We start from the raw sequence: 19,298 nt of genomic DNA on the forward strand, positions 1-19,298 counted from the left end.
GCCATCTAACATTTTATGTTAACAGCGACCTCTATGGAGCAAAAATGCAAACGCGTGAAATAGTCGTAAAGTAGCCTAGTATTCCTCGACAGCTGGCGTAATTTGCGCATGTAGATTTATTTTGTTTGAGCTTTACCTTTAAAATTACCATTCCATGGGGGAAAAAGTAAAATACTTCCATTGCAGCTTCCTATTTTATAGTTACGCCGAGGATTTATGCAGACTGCATTAAATGGATGGCAATGTTGTTACACAGTGTGTACCCCACACTGCTAGGATAGACTACAACAGGAGAAAACGATTAACCGTTTAAAAGTGAGGTTGACACAGTGAACTAAGTACATATTTAATTAGCTAATCGGTGTGTCAGAATCTGTGTATTACAGCTAAATTCTACAGCCTCAAGTACAAATTCTGAAAGACTTCTGTATGATATGGAACTCATCTGAAGCAGGTGTTGGCTTTCAAAAATAGACAACACGATCCATTTTTGGACGCTTGCATGAACTGAGAATGGAAATTAACATAGCCTTGAAACAAACAGAACAAAATAGAGAAAAATAAGGTTCAGGAAATAAATAAAACCCTAGATACATCCAACTCTAAGTCAGTTTCGTTACCACACACTTGACAGCAGCATACCGAGAGCGAAGTTCAGTTTCGGTCCTTCCAACGAAATCAAATTCACATGTGTACGACACATAACTTTACGCTTTGCGCAAAGATTGTGTGCACTGTAATTTTGAATCTGTGAATATTGTACCAGAAAGTGGCGAGTACGGAAGCTACAGGATTCCAAGTAAACGACAACAATCTCGTGAACTTTATTCGTGCAAAAGTAACTTTTTGTATCATATGACATTTAACATATAATTTTAACATGACAGCTCATGGTCGCCTCCGTTTCTACTCGTGGTGTTGATATTTAGCTATCGCTCTCCTTTACTTATCATCAGCGAGATCTTGACAGGGCACGGTGTTTTATACGGTGTATTAAGTATGGAAGGATAATTTACTGAGCCAATCAGTTTTCAGTGGGCGGGGTATTTCTCAGCTGTTGTAAACAGTAAAGCCTGTGCCAAACCTGGAGCAGAGATGTGTATAAATAACAGTCCATTCGTTGCCTGCTAGACTGGAGCTACCGCATGAGCGCACTGTCCCTATCGCATCATATGCGCGTTCGCTGTATAAGACTGCACTTTGGAGAAGTCGACGACGCCTCACATATGCTTCAGGTTGGTGCTGTGTGGACTCCTTTCCTTTTGGATATTAAACAACTCAGGAAATATTCCCGTCAGTCTTTTTTCTTAAGGCGCACTCTTGCTTGCAAAGCCACAGGTGTATAAAAGGGAATAACATTCTATTCAGCGCATACTGGAGTATACTGGGAGGAGGCTCCATGGTGTTGGTAAGAACAATGCGATTCAGATGGAGTGTGTGCCGGAGCTGTTGTCTTAAGATGTGCTTTTGGGGGGTTATATTTCCATATTTTTTCCTATTCAGGTCATAATACACATGCGAATGCTGTTTGCCAATGAGAAGCAATCGCTGCTGGCAGTTCATGCAACCATACAGTTTGTTTTACAAGACATTAGATCAAACCAGATAGCCGATGTAAGACAGAAATACAGATATGCTAAAAGGGTTCGTGTTAGTGTTCTGTCAGGGCACATGATCGCAGTAAATGCCAGGTGTAAAGACATAATGTGACAGTTTTGTGGCAACATGTTTTGGGAGCAACTTGGTTACCTGCCTATAAATGGAAATCGTGCAAGCGGTGTGTCCAGAAAATAAACTCCTGTTTTTGGCTGAGCTTGCTCTGGTCAATTTAAAGGTACTTTCCTCGGTAAGTGTAATTCTTTCTGTCCTGACAAAACACGTTCATGGTAGTTTGTCATATTTGCGCCTCTTCGCGCACTGCATACCGGGTGCAGAGAACAGGCGCGCAGCTGCCTAAGGCGTAATGCCTTAGGGGGCATCAAGTACATAACCATAGACCCAGCAACAAGCAACGTGGATCCAATATGATGTAGCCTGTCATCTCCGCAACTCTCAACAGGTTTGTGTGTTATTTTGCCATAGCTCATATTTTTTATACATTAACCTATGGTGGACAATCTGGGTCGCCAATAACATTTAGTTTATTTCAGACAGACACCCAGTAAGGACCCACACCTGCAAAACCGAAGTCCCGGTCAGATTGTTGTGCAAAGGATCGGGTGCATTCCTGAGACTGGTACCACCCACTTCGGGCAATTATGTCGTTAAGAAAAGTGGAGGTAAGATTGGCGAGATTTGATTTATTTCTGTGAAATTTTCTCATTCACTCTGCAGTTGCTAGGATAATCAGAAGCCTCTTTCTGCGCGCTAAATGTTAATTGATATATTTAAGATTATAAAATGGTATATAATGATTAGAAGTGTATCAATCTATCAAATTATTTTATGTACAGCACCCTTTCATGGCGGATTTCTCACATTCTTTTGCAAGATGTAAAGCAGATAAGTGACTGCCGGAAACCGAATACACTTCTAATTGAATTATTGATGTTGCAGAGGTTAATACGTATTAACGCGAATAGTAGATAATGATGGAGTATTATAGCGCAGAGAGAATTATAGAAACGAGAGTGACGCATGATAAAACATAAGTATGGAAGTATATATGGGAGCTCTACACCCTTAGACTGAGTTGGTGGAATAAGATACAAGCAGGTGTCAAATCTCTCTGAGGTTAAAAAAAATTACAAACTCAAAAGTCCTAACTCAGACAGCCAGAAGTAACAGCAAGCCAGATGGATTCTTATCTCAAGGGTATTGGTTTTTGATGGTAGCTCTTCAAAGAAAACACTCTGAGAATGAGCCTCATTCTGATGGAATGAGAAGGTAAAGTGCTGTTCCATTTTAGCCTTTGGGAAGTCTACAGAGGGGAATACGGTCTTCAAGATGATGGAAGTTAGGGTATTGGAAGTGCAAAACAGAAATATTAGACCACAACATATTTTTCCACAAAAACCTTGCACCCTGTGGGTCTGCAGTGTGGACCAGATGCTTCTGAGAGATAATAGAGCTTTACAGGAGTCGTGTTTTGAATCATGGATGATGGCATTGGGCAGCTTATGGAATCTGAATGTTTTGATTTGCACATGTTTATCAGTGATAGTGGAAGACTGAACACACCCTTGACTGGCCAGCCAATGAGAGTGGTAGTGGCTATGAGAGAAGAGGATTCACCTTTCCAGATATATTGAAACACCAAGGATACAGGTAAGATACAGTACATCTGAAATGTCTTCTTTGCTTTTAATCGCTTGTGGATGTTGTGCGCTTTTGGGCAAGGCCAGCGAGGTTTCTGCTTTGTGTTTGGCTTTACCATGGACAGCTCCTATTGCTGCAGCTCCAGTCTAACGTCTGCAACAAAAGCACTCTTGCTATGGAAGAAACTGACCAGGGAGCCACAACATTTTAAATGCACAGAGACTAATACTGTTTTGATTTGCACCTATTGAAAAGGAGTACAATGTGTGCCACCATGCACAACAGGTTCCTCCCTTTGTAGTCATGGATAATGCTTGGGTCTTGAACGAGAAGAGCATGCCCATCTCGAATGTAAGCGTTCCCGTCGTTCCAAGTGGGCCGGCCTGACATTGAGTGTTCTGCTGGGCGCTGGGGTGCCACTGTGGCTTTCGTGCTCCTGAGCCGCCGCTGGCCTCTGCTGCACAGCGTCTTGGCAGGGCGCCAGCGCTGTGCCAGTGTGCTCCAAGCCCGCTGTGGAAGATCAGGTGTGTGTGCCAACCTTAACTGCTTGCGTGAGCCAGTCACGGAACTCCCGTGCATCCCCGAAAGGCAGAAGTGTGCACATTTTTATACGTCTTGACAAGCCCACTGGCTGAGAGTTGTTTATAGTCCTTTTGAAATAACAGCACTTCACATCTAGTGCTTGGAACCGAGCAGTTTTTATCCATCAGCTATTAGAGTGGTCTGAGAAGTGGTTTAAAGCAGTAGTTCCCACTTCTTGCGCTTCAGAGAAGACGCACGCCAGTTTACGTCCCAACCGAGCTCTTAATTACCAAGCTAGATTGATTGAGTCGGTAATTGAGCAATTGTCATTGTTAAACGTAATTAAGTATTTATACACTCCGGCTGCAGACACACTTCGGTGGCTGCGCACCTCATGCCAAAGAAATCGGGGAAACCAAGGTCTGCCCTCAACACATTTCACGAGCCACTGGGTCTCAAAAGGAATCTGGCAGATGCTCATACACTCTTTTTAAACACTTAGTCAAGAAACACTGATTCAACTGTTGGTTGATGAGGTCTGGGCCTGGAACTGTGGCTTTTCGGGACCTGAAATCCTACTTAAATGTAATTTCTGTTGTGTTATCTGCCCTGGGCGATAATGGTTATCCTTCGGGCAGAGTACTCCTCAAGCACGCCTTACTAGAGGCTATGTACATAGACTGGAATCACTGGAGCAGATACAGCTTAGACAGAATGTCTTGCATGTGATGGGATTCCCTTCACAGTCACTGCCTAATGTCAATGGATAAAAGACTCAGTGTTTCTGCTGTATGCAAGCATGTATTTTTCATGTTTGTCTGTCAAGATGTTTTTTTCTCATCGTTTCATATGGCAGTTCAACACTTTCCATTCATTTTCTCAAAAGTATCCCATTAAGAGACTAATGTTTTCTTCCCAATATAGTTAAAAAGAACTAAAGAAAAATGTTAAACCAGCTGCCATAATGTTATCAGTACAGAGAATGAAATGCTGCTGATTTATTTATGAAGCCACAGAATTTGAAAACATTAGGATAGCGCTAACATGGCTTGATTTTTGTGTATAACAGCTTTTGTCTTGAGTGGTGATGCAAGCCCATCTAAACCTTGAGTTAAATTAAAACAATGATAGGATTCATTGTTGACCCAGTTAAAGGTGTTTCCAGCTGGGCACCTGGAGAAGAAAATGATATTGCTGATAATGATCCCTCCCACGTGCCAAGCAGAAGGATTCAGCTTTGTTTCCTCTGCTGGAAAGGAAAGTAAGCAGGTGAAAATGGATGGCATGCATCCCACCTTCATGTATGTGTCCTTGTTCTTTTCGCTGGAATGTGAACTTGGCTGCTGGTTTGGTGCATGGCGGCTCACGTGCGCGGCCCTAACGTGACCCGACAGCTGGATAGGTGGACACTGACAGATGTCCTAGTTCCAGTCTGTGCCCTCAGAATCCGGCTGCCTCGCTCCTCCCAGACGCTGGCAGGTCTGGTCTGTCTCCCATAACACCCTGCAGGGTTCCATACCTCCTCCTTCTCCTCCTCCTCCTCCTCCTTCTCCCAGCCTAGCTTTCCAGCTGCATGACAGACCTCTCTACAGCTAAGCATGATCTGCACTCCCTTTGCTGGGAATCACAAAGCCCCTGTCTCAGCTGCCCTCCTTTCCAAGAACTGACCCACAGTCCTATATTGTATGAGCAGCTACCACCAAACCACAGAGGGGCGAATGTAATGCACACAGAAATAGCCCACCTTAAAACACAGAATTCGAGTTCATGACATGCACGAGCTACTTCCTGTTTGCAGTATTAATGTATTAAAATTTAAGTGTATACACCAAGCAGATATGCTGAGGAACATATGGATAATCGGCATTACACTCACGGTAGGATAGGCCAATTTGTGCCTTTGCAATATCTCCCTTGGAACATCCTTGATGATTCTAAATAGCTTTTAAATTACACTCATGGGATTTCTCGGTGGAGGAGATTAATTGATGTAATATTTTAATAATATTTGCTGCGCTTTGCCATAAAAGTCACAACTGTGTTGCTGTGATGTCAAGGAATGCACAAAGAAATTATAATAATCATATTAATCTTAAACGGAGTAATAATCTTGCTTTGATTTTTTTTGTGCAGGGTTGTCATTAGGATGACAAAAAAGAGTACTGCAGTCTGCTTGGATAATTAGCTAGGTAGCAATCCTTAAAAACATGACACAGAATGCCTTTTGCACGATGATGTAATGGCTTGGACAGATTTGACAGTTGCAGTTTATCTGAGAAGCAATTGGCAAGGATGAAAAATTAAACCTTATAATATATTTTTGCTTTTGGTTTCATGTGTCTGCTTTATTTTATTGCACATTCCAAATCCCTTTTAAGGATGTTCCAGTAGCAAATGTACCACTATAAATCTGCCTTCCTATTCATTTTCTGTGGTTTGTTTGTTCCCTTAAGACTAGGCTGCATGTTTTACCATATAGATCAGCAATGACTGAGATATAAGATTGCCAGGTTATGAAACTAGCTAGCCAGTTGCTACCTTGCTAATATTACTACAATTCCAGATACAGGTGCCACTTCACACTCCATCGGAGTCTTCAACATTGCTGGAATATCAGCTGGGTCTGCACTGTATGTGGAAATTGAGTGAAATGTTAAGTCTGCCTATGTCTCACTTCCTATCTCTACAGACAGACTTGAGGTCGGGTTACTCTCTGTGGACCCAAACCCAGAAATAATAGGGATTTTTGTATCTGTCATATCTGTACCATCCACCATTTTCACTAGGGAGTTCAGGGCCTTATGATTATGGTTGTGAGTTTTTTCTGTTTTTCTCTGTTGAATTTTCACCCCGGCTGTGCTGATGGTGCTCTTGGATGCTGCACTGGTTACGTGGTGTTAACAAAGAAAACGGTGATTGATTATTGTCAGTCAACAAAGTGTCACAACTACTTTAGAATCTAATTGAACTAATTGAGTTGCTGAAAGGAGCTGAACCTGTCTATGGATTTTAAAAGAAGTATTGAGTAGTAGCATTTGCATAGAGGATAACAGTGCAAGTGAGAAAAACATAAACTCATGACCTTACTAATGATGCAACATGTACTGTTTTTGCTAGCTGCTTTCAAAACACTGGTGATTGTAGGTGCAAAGTTGATTGTGTCCAGGTCTAAACTGCAAAGAAGCCCCCACTACAGTTTGGTTGTAATGCATCTGTACCAATATTTCTGCTTTGTCAATACCCCATGCTGATTTTTAACACTCTGATTTATAATGTCCTTTGAAGTTCTAATTTATGCAGATATTGTAATCTTATTGGCACCATAGAATACATGATTTTATATTCATCAGTCTTCCAGTAATGTTTAACCTGGCAATCTCACTTTATTTTACTGGCTGCCAATGACAACAAAGATAGAATATTGTTGGGATACTGTTTGAATTGCGGATGATTCGGGATGATTATGAGTCATACTGAAGACATGGAGTCAGGCTGGAAATCCTGGCTGTTTGCTGAGGCTCGCCTCTAATGTGGCGAGTTATGTGTTTTGACAGGCAAACCTCATTATCTTCACATGCGAGAAATTGTAGAGAGCATTGATGTGGGGGCAAAAGTTGGGCTCCACAGTAGGGGCATAATTGCAGGAAGTGAAATGGAGAGCTCCTGCGATGGGCCATGATCATTCTGACCTCTCACCATCATACATTTTACGGACACATTAGGGCGTGTGTGCCTCAAATAATAAAATTCTAGTGGCCATTTTTGTTAATACGTGTCTGGCCCATTATTACGTGGAAAGTGAAACGCTCAGATACCACGCTTTAAAAATGAACAAGCGTCACCGGCTAATTTTTTTTTTTCTTAAATAAACCGTCTCTCACAGTAAAAGAGCAGAATATGCAAATATGCCGGCCAGGAAATGAATCTGCAGGTGCGGCTGGCGGAGCCATCTCTCTGAAACAGGGAAGAATCCCGCCAAGACACAGCAGCAGGTTAGTCAGTCTTGACATCTGTCAAAATCAAAGTAATTCATATGCTGTCAGAGCCATGGCATTGCTCAGCCGGAGACTGTGGTATCAGATGTTGCTGATGAAGAGAGAGAATATTGAAAGAGCTGGTGCGGTATGCAGAGCTCCCTTTTGGCTTAACTGAAGCCGAGACCATTTTATGCCTGAATCAATAAGTAGACACATTATAATTACATACTTTCAGATACATTATACTATGGCAGGTTTTTGCTTCTCTTTTTTTTTCGATTGATGGATTAGATCAGCACTTCATTTTGTAGAAGTAAGTAAGTCTCCATTATCCAAGAGACATCAGAAGATTAAGTAGGGCTGCAGTATGACTATGTCTATTAGAAAGCTTTATTTGTCACAGGGTGGCTGCAGGTTCAAATATGGAATGTTGTGCTGTGCTTTTGAACTGTTCAACTAACATAGGTTGGGTTAGGAAAGATCCCGCTGTGTAAATGGATATTATTGTAACACCAGGAGCGCCCATAGTACCAAGTTAAAGGCCTACGGGTTGCTACATTATGAAAAATGAACACTCTGTAAATTGACCTGGAGAAAGGTGCCTGCATAATGAACAACTAATGCAAGAGGTGAGATCAGTAAATCGCTACAGTGTCTGGCAGACTGAAATCCACACAGAACGGGGAGCAGCTCAGTGCTGAACATTAATTTGCATGGGATTAAGTCGGGCTTGGGCAACCTACATTCGGTAAAATGAAATAAACCCCCCAGAGACTACAGAGAAAGACCCTCATAGTATCAGACTCAAAACAAAGGAGCCAAGCGAGAAAAGAGACAATATTTTCCCGCCTAAGATAATTTCTTGCTAATGGTTGAAGCGGAGAGTTGCATTGTCTGTCCTAAACAGATCTGCACACAGTGTCATCCTCCTACTGATTGGACGACCAGCATGTCTACCCTTGTTTCACGTTGCGTGCACGACACCCAGGCTGCAAACGTATGTATGTATACAGGCCTTATGATTCCAGCTCCCACATTACAACCAGGGGTGAAGCATTCTATCACTTTTTCCAGACGTATGAAAACCACAGTTATAATTGGCCACTGTCGTCTTTTTCATTTGAGATGCTGATAATGACCCCCAGGAGGATTGTGAGCTATATGTCCGTGCTCAGTGCTCTGGGGGAAAAGACATGGCATTTCCCAAAGAGAGGATTCATGCGGTTTCCAGGCAGTTGTGAAGGCACACTCTAGTCAAGACTCCATTTTCTCGCTCTCCTTTTCTCTCCCAGGTAAAAGGATGAAGTTACTTTTTCCCTGGGGGATGGTGTGGAAGAGAGGAGCACAGTTCTGTTATAGCCACTGTATGGTGACAATTACAGAGACAATCCTCCTTAATGACGTAGACACCGTTGAGCTGGGTGGAGGTTCTACACGAGAGCCAGGCACTGGTTGTAGGTGAGTCAAATGCTGCATTTTTAATGCCTTTAATATGAAATTCTGGCTTTTGATGCAAGAGCAGCAGGGATGGGCTCGGGAGGTTACATGGATCCTGGACTAGTAGGGCATTAGTAGGATTTTTAGGTGGTTTTTAAAATTTCAAAAAGAATTCATAAAATGGACTTCAGAAGATATTTCAAGGTGAGATCTGTCAGCAGAAAACTGTGGCATTAGTGGAAATTAATTCCATAGGTAAATTTCACACTGACAGTTTTTTTTTCACTCAGAGAAGTATAAATGCATGCCATGGATTTGTGGGATTCAAGGTGTGGTGTTCAAGACCAGACTTAATACAGTAATAGATACATTGTAGAATGTCAGCACTGTCAGCACAATGATAAGTCAAGTTGGGCTGAAAGGCTTGCTCCCATCATTAAAATTCTTATTTTCGAATGCTCATAGATGTTAGCTTCACAGTGGCAGAATTAGATTTCACAGGAGTAGTATGCGATTTCAGAGCAGCTGTGTAATATGATGTTTGGCTAGACCCATCCATGCAAAGCAATCTGCACTTCAGCATGGGGGAAAGTTTCACTCACCAAATGGTTCACCAGTGATCACTTGTTCTGTGTTTTATTTCATACAATACTTGGTACTTCTGAAACAGTGCGTAATTCTGACATGTGTATATACACTATATCTATACACCATAGATAGTGTGTATATATCTATATTTCTTAAAGAAGATGGAAACACCCCCCCCCCCCCCCCCCCGTTGCACCCCCTTTGTTGGCATCTCACTGTTTAGATGTTAGGTGGAATTATTAACATTGGACTTCACAAGTACAGTGACATTTCTGTACTCTAGTGTAATTAGACTTCTATCTATAGTGCTTTAATTATAGCATTTGATGTTGATTGTTTTGTTTTCTGCATGGTTTCCTTGGTAGAGCTGTCAGATCATTTAGGAATTGCTAATCCCAGTAGTGGTTTTATCAACAGTGTAACAGCTGGAGCCAAGGTAAGGCAGATATCGCTTCAGACACTGTTCTCTTATGCTCTGCAAAACAAAATCTGTTTAACTCTGTGATTTGATCAAGAATGACAAATTAACTACAATGAGATGTTTCCATTGATATCCGGGCTGACTGCTTGTGGCCGTGTGTGCTTTATTGTAGATTTGTATCCATTATGACAAAGCTGCCTGAGTGAACGTGAACATGATGTAAAATCAACATGTCCCAACCTTCTTTTTTTCATTACCTGTAACAGACTTTAATCACCGGTTCTTGGCTTTAGATTGGTTTTATTTAATTCCCATGTAGAAGCTAGATAGCTTGCGCAGGCTGAGCACACACGCTGTACCCAGAATTCCTCAGTAACTGCTCCTTGTTCCCTTTTTTCCGATGTTGGTTTGGAATACAGCTGGTTTGGAATTGAGTTTATATTCCACTGTATGCCTGTAGTTCTGTCTGATGGCTTGCTGACTGATGGCCGAGATGAGCCGACTCCTCGGGGTTATTTAATGGCAACAGAGTGCAACCCAATTTAACACAGTCTGCATGCGGTGCATTTCCCCTCCCAAGTTCAGGACAGTAATTTCCCTGCAACACGTGTACCCCCCATCTCTTTTGAATTATGGATTTTTTTTTCATTTTTGGGTACTGCTGGGAAATAGTTTTTGTCAGATGTGAAATTGTGAAGAAATATGTTCTTTTACTGCTTTTATCTTCTTATAAGAAGCTATTATCACTCCTGTTTATTCCAATTTGCTGCCATTTACACTAAAATCTTTCCTGCAATAATCCCATTGCTTTGTGATGAGCATTTGGGTGTTTTGGGAACATGATCTTCTCTTTTTCTCAGCACAGCAGTTTTCTCATTTAAAGGACAACTGAGAGTAGAAATTCAGGGTTTTTTGTGTTGTATGAGCTTCCTCTGTTTCCTCTTTTTTTGTAACTAGCCATCATAAATCTTTAAAGGCAGCTCCTAATGTAAGACCGTTATCGCTCTGCTATCTATTTATCTGGAAATTGCAGCGATCGTTCTTTGTCAGAACTGAGAAAACTGAAGGCTCTTCTGTGACAATGCTGTAATAGAGAGAGCCAGACATATTGTTAAGAGAGTCAGACCACCACAACCTATATTTCAAGAGATGCTTATGCTCCAGGTGGTATTTTAATAGAGTGAGAAAATAGATAAGAAGAGGGTGGTAATTTTAGGATTCCAGGATGTGTGCTTAGATTTTAGTATGTGTGCTGAAAATTCATGATTCACATCTATATATTTAAATATTGTATGGCTGAGGCAGATACAGTAATATAAACGTGTAATGTGTTTCTGCATGTATATGATGTAAATGTACTGCAAACCTTTAACCATTTTCATTTTATTGTGCATATAATCTTACTTAGAATGTGTACTTTTTCACAACTCCAATGTATCCTGTATTAATATGCATCTTCAAAAGCACCTTAAGTTAACTGGAATTAAGGAGTTAATTCACAATGAATTAGCGAATGCTTTGCAGGAGCTCAAAGTTAAGTCTTAACGTTAAAGTTAAAGGCCTTTGTTTTCCATCCTCAGCGCCCTGGGCTCTAAGCCTCAGTTCCATCCCTCATGGTCAATCATGTTTCCCAAAGAGACACAAAGAGGTTGGCAGAGTGTGAAGTTTACATCACTTACTGAACAGTGAACCAGCGAGTTCTCTCTCTGTGCTGTCAGCTGCGCTAACTGTCTGTGTGTCGGATTGTTCCACAGGCTGAGCTCCTCATTGGTAAATGAACCCAGGACAACCAACACCAAAGAGCTCCTCAGCGCTGACAATGCCAGGTATACCCCGCCCATCAACAAGGGCTTTTATTATTATGATTATCATGACTCAGCAGAAGCAATTTCCAGGCAAGTGAAGTATGTTTAAAGCGGTCTTACTGCCAATTACAGGGTGTAGCTTACCTTACAGGCGTCATACCTGGCCATATGGATGAGGCTGTTGACACTCCATTACCCACGCACCCAAAGGACAAGAAACATTGTGGATAAATGAAAAACAAAGAAAGTGGGGGAGGAAAAAGGGTACCAGAAGCAGCTGACATTGAGAGACTGCAGGTATGTGGCATTTTTACACTTGTTTAGCAGGCCCAGCTAATTCAGCAAGGGTTGTCTACATAGTTCCCTCATGAATCTTTGTTTGAAAGTCCAATTATTTAGATGGGGATGATGATGGTTATTATTGTCATTATTAGTTTTATATTTTGCAGATGCCCTTACCCGAAGGAACGCAGTGACATTTAAATTAATTACATTAAACTCAATATCAATTATCAATGTGCAACATCTGAAATAACAATACATTTAAATGCATTAAGAACATTCTGCATGTTAAAATGGAAAAGGGATTAATATGCAAGGAATGTAATAGCATGCATATTAAACAAAAGGAGATGAACAATATCTGAAAGGGGGAGAGAGTCATGGTTTATTGCTTTTTTATGATTTATTGCTTCTACCCTCATGCTATGTATCAGTCAGACTTTGAGAGAAGGGGGTTTATCTTTATTATTTCTATATTAGCTGTACTCTGTTGTAAACCCTATTGTGAGTGATACTTTGGCATTAGGAAAAAAACATAATGTAGTCTGATTTTATCAAATGTAGCTGTGGGAAGAATGAATGACCCCTGTACTGCACTGTAGCTCAAGCCGTTCTGACAAGAACATTTGCACCTGAAGCCATCTTTAATATATGGTAGATTACTCTTGTCATCCTTCATAGACACTTATTAATTCCTGTCAGTGGTTTAGGCACATTAGTAAGATTGTCTGTATTGAAAAAAAATTGTCTATAGACAGGGCATGAGACAAACTGCATTTTATTCCATTTGCTGTGCAGTTCCACTTTTGTGTCCCTATCCACATTAAAACCTCACACAGACACGCATAATGTAAATTTAACAGCTCTTATGAGAGATGATTTTAATCATCTGCTAATAGCAATAATTTTCCATTTGCAAGATAAAAAAATCAAGCCTCTGTGGGTCGCCATCAAATGGCTTTTAAAGAACACACATGCTGTTTACGGAGATAATTGTCTCTTGGCGAAGGCAGAGGTTTGTTTTCCATTAGTGTTAAATAAAATCATTTAGTTGCCTGGGTGTTTAGTCATGAGGGCTTATTTTTATTTTCTGTCACATTCTCTGGGATATCACCCCCTAGTGAGCAATAAAAGAGTGTCATGTTTCCTCTTCGCCACTGCAACATCAGCACTTATTCTGCGGGCATTAGGGCTGCGGTGTGTTTGTCCAAGGATGCCACAGTGCACCATCTTAATCCAAGTACATGTGTTGAGCTTTGCAAGTGCGGCTGTCAAAAGAAGTCATATTTGGAGTAAAGTCTGCGCCTGAGATTAGTTAATCACCCACTTCATCTTAAGAGTCTGCTGTTACCCACTGGCCCAGTGAACATCTTTCCAGAGTGGGCTACATGCCATCTGGCATCTCACGGTCCCTTATTCTCACCTCAACACAGACACTTCCAAACCGTGGGAACTCTGACCTCATTGACTGATAACCTTCAAGAACAGTGACAAAGAGGATGATGTCATTCTCAGGAACTGTGGGTAAACCCTCATCTGAAGGTCCGTTATCCCTGTGAGATGAGAAGCCTTTCCCTACCTAAACAGTCTTAGGAAAAGTCTGTTTCAGCAAAGGAATAAATAAATAAATAAATAAATAAATAAATAAATAAAGAGAGACAGAATGCTTACCGGTACTTTCTAATTAATTACAATAATTATTTTCAAAAGGACTTAAGTCTTCAAAGAGCTGGAAGATTAGGCATTTTTGGATCCCTGTGAGCGGTTTCACAAGGGGCAAAAAAAAAAAACCAGAGGACTGAAATCATGGTCTGGGAGAGGAAACTGCGGAGGGGGAGGGGGGGGGGGGCGCACTGGGGTAATGCAGTCCGTATGGTGAGCGTATTCAGCTGATTCCTTGATTTCAGACATGTGTTTTTCAGTCTGAGTTGTTTTGGTCACGAAAAAAAATTACGGGATACATCGCATGTCTGCAGCAAATGAACTGTGAGCCGGTGTCAGGGAGTTTATCTGTTGCGTAACGCGCCGGCCACGTTCCTCGCATTAAGGCTTGGATTCTGGTTTGTCTCAGGTTTGCAGACAGCAGTGCTGGGCTTGCTCACACAGGGCATGTGTGGTATTTTCAAGCTGTCTTATAATACGATGCAAAGCAACAACAACATTAACAAAGACAGCGAAACGCTTGAGAGCTTTACATTAAGAGTAGCGTATTTCAGCAGTTGTGTAATTGCATCACCATTGTAATGGTGACTGTTTTTACCCTCGTCCAGGTGTGCCCTACAAAAACCAGGCGATACACGACGGTGCCCGTCATTAAAAAACAATGCTAAATCTGTTTGTTCGACCACCTCGGGTAGCTTAAGAGGATTTGCAATTAGAGTAATGGACAATCATCCGCAAAATTGGAAAACGCATCCAATTAAACTGAGCTTCATCAGCGGGGGCTAATAAAGGAAAAGAGCTTAAATCCAAACCCAGACAAAAAGGACCCAGTGCTTCCAGATTGAGGAATTGTCACATAGAAAGAATGTACCTATTTTCAAATAATTAGTAGCTTAATGGAAGGCTTTCTTTTGTTCTAAAAGGCAGCACCAGGCCAGCTATTAGCATTTCTTTTCATATTAACCTTGATGACTAACTCTTTTGTATCAGGGAAATTAGCGAAGCGTTTTCGGATTCATACGAATGAAACTTGCGGGTGCACGGAAGGTCAAAAGAACAGAAACACTTCGCCTCTCTCCTTCCTCCATGGCAAAAGAAAAAAGGACTAGAGTAGGCCATCTCTGTTATTTAGTGCATTGGCAGTACTTAATTAGATACATTAATAACAGTAGACCTGGATGTCTGTTTACCCACATCAGACAGCATGCTTTCTTTTTAATTATCATTTTGTACTTTGTATCGGTGAAGTGCGACCTTCGTTAAAAAAAAAAAGAAAGAAAGAAAAACAGACATAAAATGGAGATTCAGAACGGAATACCAGTGAGGCGTGAAGCAGACAAGGCTACTGTAGGAGTGATTTAATGTTCTGTTTTGTTTTTCCCTCAGAGAGGCTTGTTTACTGCTGTGCCCATGTCCCATAGAGATATTGCCATTTCCGTATTTTGACTTGCTTTCATAATGACTTGTGTCAATCATGATGAATGTAGGCAGTATTCTATTGAGCTCTTTTTAATGCGTTCTTTTTCCTCCCTCCGTGATTGATGGAACTTTCCAGACTGATGAAGGGTCCGGTCTTGACGTGACTCCAACTTTGTTGGCGGGAGCAGAGACAGGGCTCAGAGGAGCTACGCTGGTGACAGAAGGACGCTGAAGAACAACCTCCTCCTCCTCCCCCCCTCCCCCCGCCCAGCAACAAGTAGGAATTTCAGTTTGGACTCTTGGCATGAACTCTCGCACCTCATGCTCGTAAGCTTTAATTTATTGCTGTTTACAGTGTAGGGTGGCATTAATTATTGTAAGGGAACTTGCAATGCGCATGAGCTTCCTCATTTGCAGAGTGAGTCACTGCACTGGTGACTCACAGGTGTCTTGGGCTGGCTTCTCCCAGCGGTTAATACTGATCTCTGTAAGCAAATCTGCAGTGTGTGCAGGGGGTGTGCTGGGGGCGGAGGGGCATCACCATTTGCTGTGAAACCACCTAATGCTTCAGCTTGTTGCAGGGGGGTGAGAGGAAGGTCACAGCAACATCTTCCGTGACCCCCAGGTCATGTTAAAAAACAACTGTTAAAATCCACACTTGCTTGTGTGTGTGTGTGTGTGTGTCTGCACACCTGTGCATGTTTGTGTGAGGTGCAGATTTTAAGCACAAAGTCTTCACTAGGCCAAAAGCACCAAATTCCATTATCAGTCCAGGTGCCTTAAAAGGGCAATGAGCGGGAATACTGACGCATCCACACAGTTCTCTCGGTACGCAGCGTGCTGACCTGCACTGTGCTGAGGACATTGGAAGCTGGGTTCTTTGCTTTCTTTGGCAGAACCTTTTCAGTTCAGGAGACCAAGCTGTGGAGTTACCCGGCTTACAGTGTAAACTGTTTTTGCAGTGGCGGGCAGCGGTCAGAAAAGCGTATCGTGCATATCCGTCATGATCCGGAGGATGGCTAGAACAGCTGAGAATGAGGGCCCTGAGTTTCCAGCAGGGCCTCTCAAGAAAACATTCTGTCAGCAGCAGTTTAGAAATGAACAGGTTTTCGCCACATCCCATGTAATTGTCCGTTTCTATTCCCCTCGGGTTTGCGCTTCCAGCACCACCTCACCGACAATAGTGGAACTATTAATTCAATGTATCACATAGCTCTCCATTGAGTGTGACTTCTTTCCGTGACAATTTGCTCCAGACTTCGCCAAAAATGTGGTCTCTAAAGCATGAAAATATTTTCGAAAATTGCATGGAAAATGTGTTTACGGAAGCTTGCAGAGAACCGAGGACAAAGTGATCTCGCATTCCTGCCTCTGCATATGTATGAGTCCACGCAAGGTCACCGGCTGCCTTCCAGGGGGATGTTCCTGCACAATGTTTACATGCTAAAGCTTATTGTGTATGATGCTACATTAGGACAAACAATACCAGTTGTAGAAGTTTGTCAGAACATGTTGTTAAAGAAAGCTTATCTGCCACAAGGAACATCCCATGTCTTTATTAGCATTGTTTAGTCAGTTACCTCTGCCTTAGAATGCTTCTTTTCTGACCATAACAAGGGTGTCAGTTTCAGAAAATCTAGGTTAGGCTGTGTTCTGATTATGCAATGATTTTGTTTGTTTTCCCAAAGATAGGTAATTTAAGCCAGCATGCATTATTCTGGAACTAAGCTTGATTCTTATTAGATGTGAAGGCTCCCTACATATAACGCAATTAGCAAGTTTAGAGTTTGTTGATTCTTGCATCCTTTTATTTTTTGAAGTAAAGCTAGGGCTGTGCCCACTATGCTAATTGTTGGAAATAATTGCTTTGATCATAGCCTCATCAAGTAATGAAACTCATCTTGCTGCGTCTCGAATGCCTCAAGATTCTGTTCGCTCTGCTGTGGAAACCTCTTCCATCACTCAGCTCTTAATTGGGAGTCTACAGGTGCAACAATAGCTCATCTTTTTTATGGAAGAATGGCCAGCACTAATTAATTTGGCACAGAAATATAATCTGTGTTAAGCCTAAACCAACACAGCGAAGGGTTTAAGCATTCACAGGCTATTTTGTTATGTGTGAATTACCCCTTGTCCTTTGTGGTGCTTCGGTGCCGGGGAGTTAGTCTTTTACCTTCAGGGTTTTGGATCTCCTTCTCTTTTTCTATGAGACAAATGGATTTCCTCCCCATGTCTGCAGCTCGCCAAGGCTCTCATATTGTCTCGGTGTGATTCAAGTAACAGGGGGAATATTAGCTGAAAGACAGTCATGTCTGCTGCGAGGGGGTAGCGAGGCAATCATCTTTCCATTTGCTGGATTCACAACAACTTCAGATAAAAGGCGAAGCCCTCCAGGCTTTCTTCCTCCTCATTCGTTTCCGTGCTGGAGAGTTTGTCCTCATTTGCCGCGGGTATTTAGGAAGTACATTTCTGAATCTTCAGCCTTTCCTGCATTCAGACAGGAAAGTCATGATTAATAGCCTCTGAGTGCGTAATGATATCGCAGATCACATACCCATTAAGCACAAGTGCCCTTTGCGGCAAAATTTCCACAGAGTGATTCACTTCCATATTTGAATCACAGTGAAATGTCCGTATGAAGAAGATCACTTTCAAATTAACAAACCGCATTGGACTCTTCTTCCTGTCACTTTCACCGTGCCAATTCAGGAAAGACGCTGAGCGACACTGCTTTTTTATAGCGACAGTCACTTTTCTGCAGAGTTTCAATGGGATTGGATGCCTTCTGTGGGAAGCCATGATAATTTTCTGTGTATTGATAAGAAGAAACGAGGAGAAAATGCTACCCTGTGACTTTGCATGGTTCATTGACAGGGTACACAGGCTCCCCCTTAGGTCAGAAAAACTACCAGGTAATTAGTCACCCAGGCTGTTACATTGTCCTCCAGTTGGAGTTGAGTTATTCACAGTGGGGAGAATGGATAGGTGAGTGTGGCTCCTAGAGACCATGCCTTGGTCTGTGATTGAAACCCTGCCAGCTTCTGTCTGCTCACTCCAGACCAAGGTCACCCCAATCCCCACATGTTTTCTAATAAGCTGATTCATGAGGAATTAGTCTCCCATTGTCATGCGGGCCTTGTTTGCTGCCCGGTGGGAGCTCTCAATTAGGGGAGTCCCTTGCTTGTGCGCTTGAGAAGCCAAGACTTTCTCAGTGCTAGCATTCCTCTGGCTTTTGTATCCTGAATGCCTGCTGCTCCAGACCAGCAGACTGGAGGAGCATTCTCAAGTTAAAAACAGTTGTGCCAGGAGGCGTGGTTTCTCTCCCTGTCCTGGCGCAGGCCTGATTTGCCTTTGGGGGCTGGGTGCGGATGGACTGGGGCGGCTGGTGTTTGCTAGATGGGAGGGACACAGCAGATGACATGCGCTTTTGCTGGAAGCAGAGGGAGGGAGAGGAGGAGGAGAGGAATGCTGACTTAATCAAATAAGAAAAATGGCCTGTGGAAGACTTGCCAGTTAACCCACTTAATCAATGTTCATAAAGGTGTATGATAAGTAGAAAAGACCATACAGGCTCAGTGTGTGTCTTTAAATGATGAGGGACAGCGAAAAACCCCAGCTGATTTGAGCTGACCCACACTATTTAGGGGAGGACACAGAGTTGCAGCACCCGTGCATGAACTGCGGGGAGGGAGGGTGCATTTCGGTACTCCATGACTTATTTCCTAAAACACTGAGGAATTTTGGGAGGTGATCGCCTTCACACCCCGCCCATTGTCCGCCGTGGAATAAAGCCATGAAGAAGTTGCCTCGGATTCTGCGTGCGACTGACTTCCCAGTAATGTGTTTAACAAGCATCTGCATAGCTTGTCAGAGAACAGCAAGGCTGCTGTGAGAGGGTCATGACTGAGTGCCCCAAACAATTCCTCC

At 42.3% G+C, this 19,298-nt stretch overlaps 1 protein-coding gene across 1 annotated transcript in view; it reads left to right on the forward strand.

Moving 5' to 3' along the window:
• The first annotated feature begins 1,106 nt into the window (after positions 1-1,106).
• Positions 1,107-19,298, forward strand: part of LOC118787742 (cell migration inducing hyaluronidase 1) — a 70,617-nt gene continuing 52,425 nt past the window's right edge. The window contains exon 1 of the mRNA XM_036543378.1: positions 1,107-1,235. The gene's annotated coding sequence lies outside the window, so the exon portion shown is untranslated. The remainder of the gene's footprint in view (positions 1,236-19,298) is intronic.

Source organism: Megalops cyprinoides, chromosome 13 (genome assembly GCF_013368585.1).
Source record: "Megalops cyprinoides isolate fMegCyp1 chromosome 13, fMegCyp1.pri, whole genome shotgun sequence".
NCBI lineage: Eukaryota > Metazoa > Chordata > Actinopteri > Elopiformes > Megalopidae > Megalops > Megalops cyprinoides.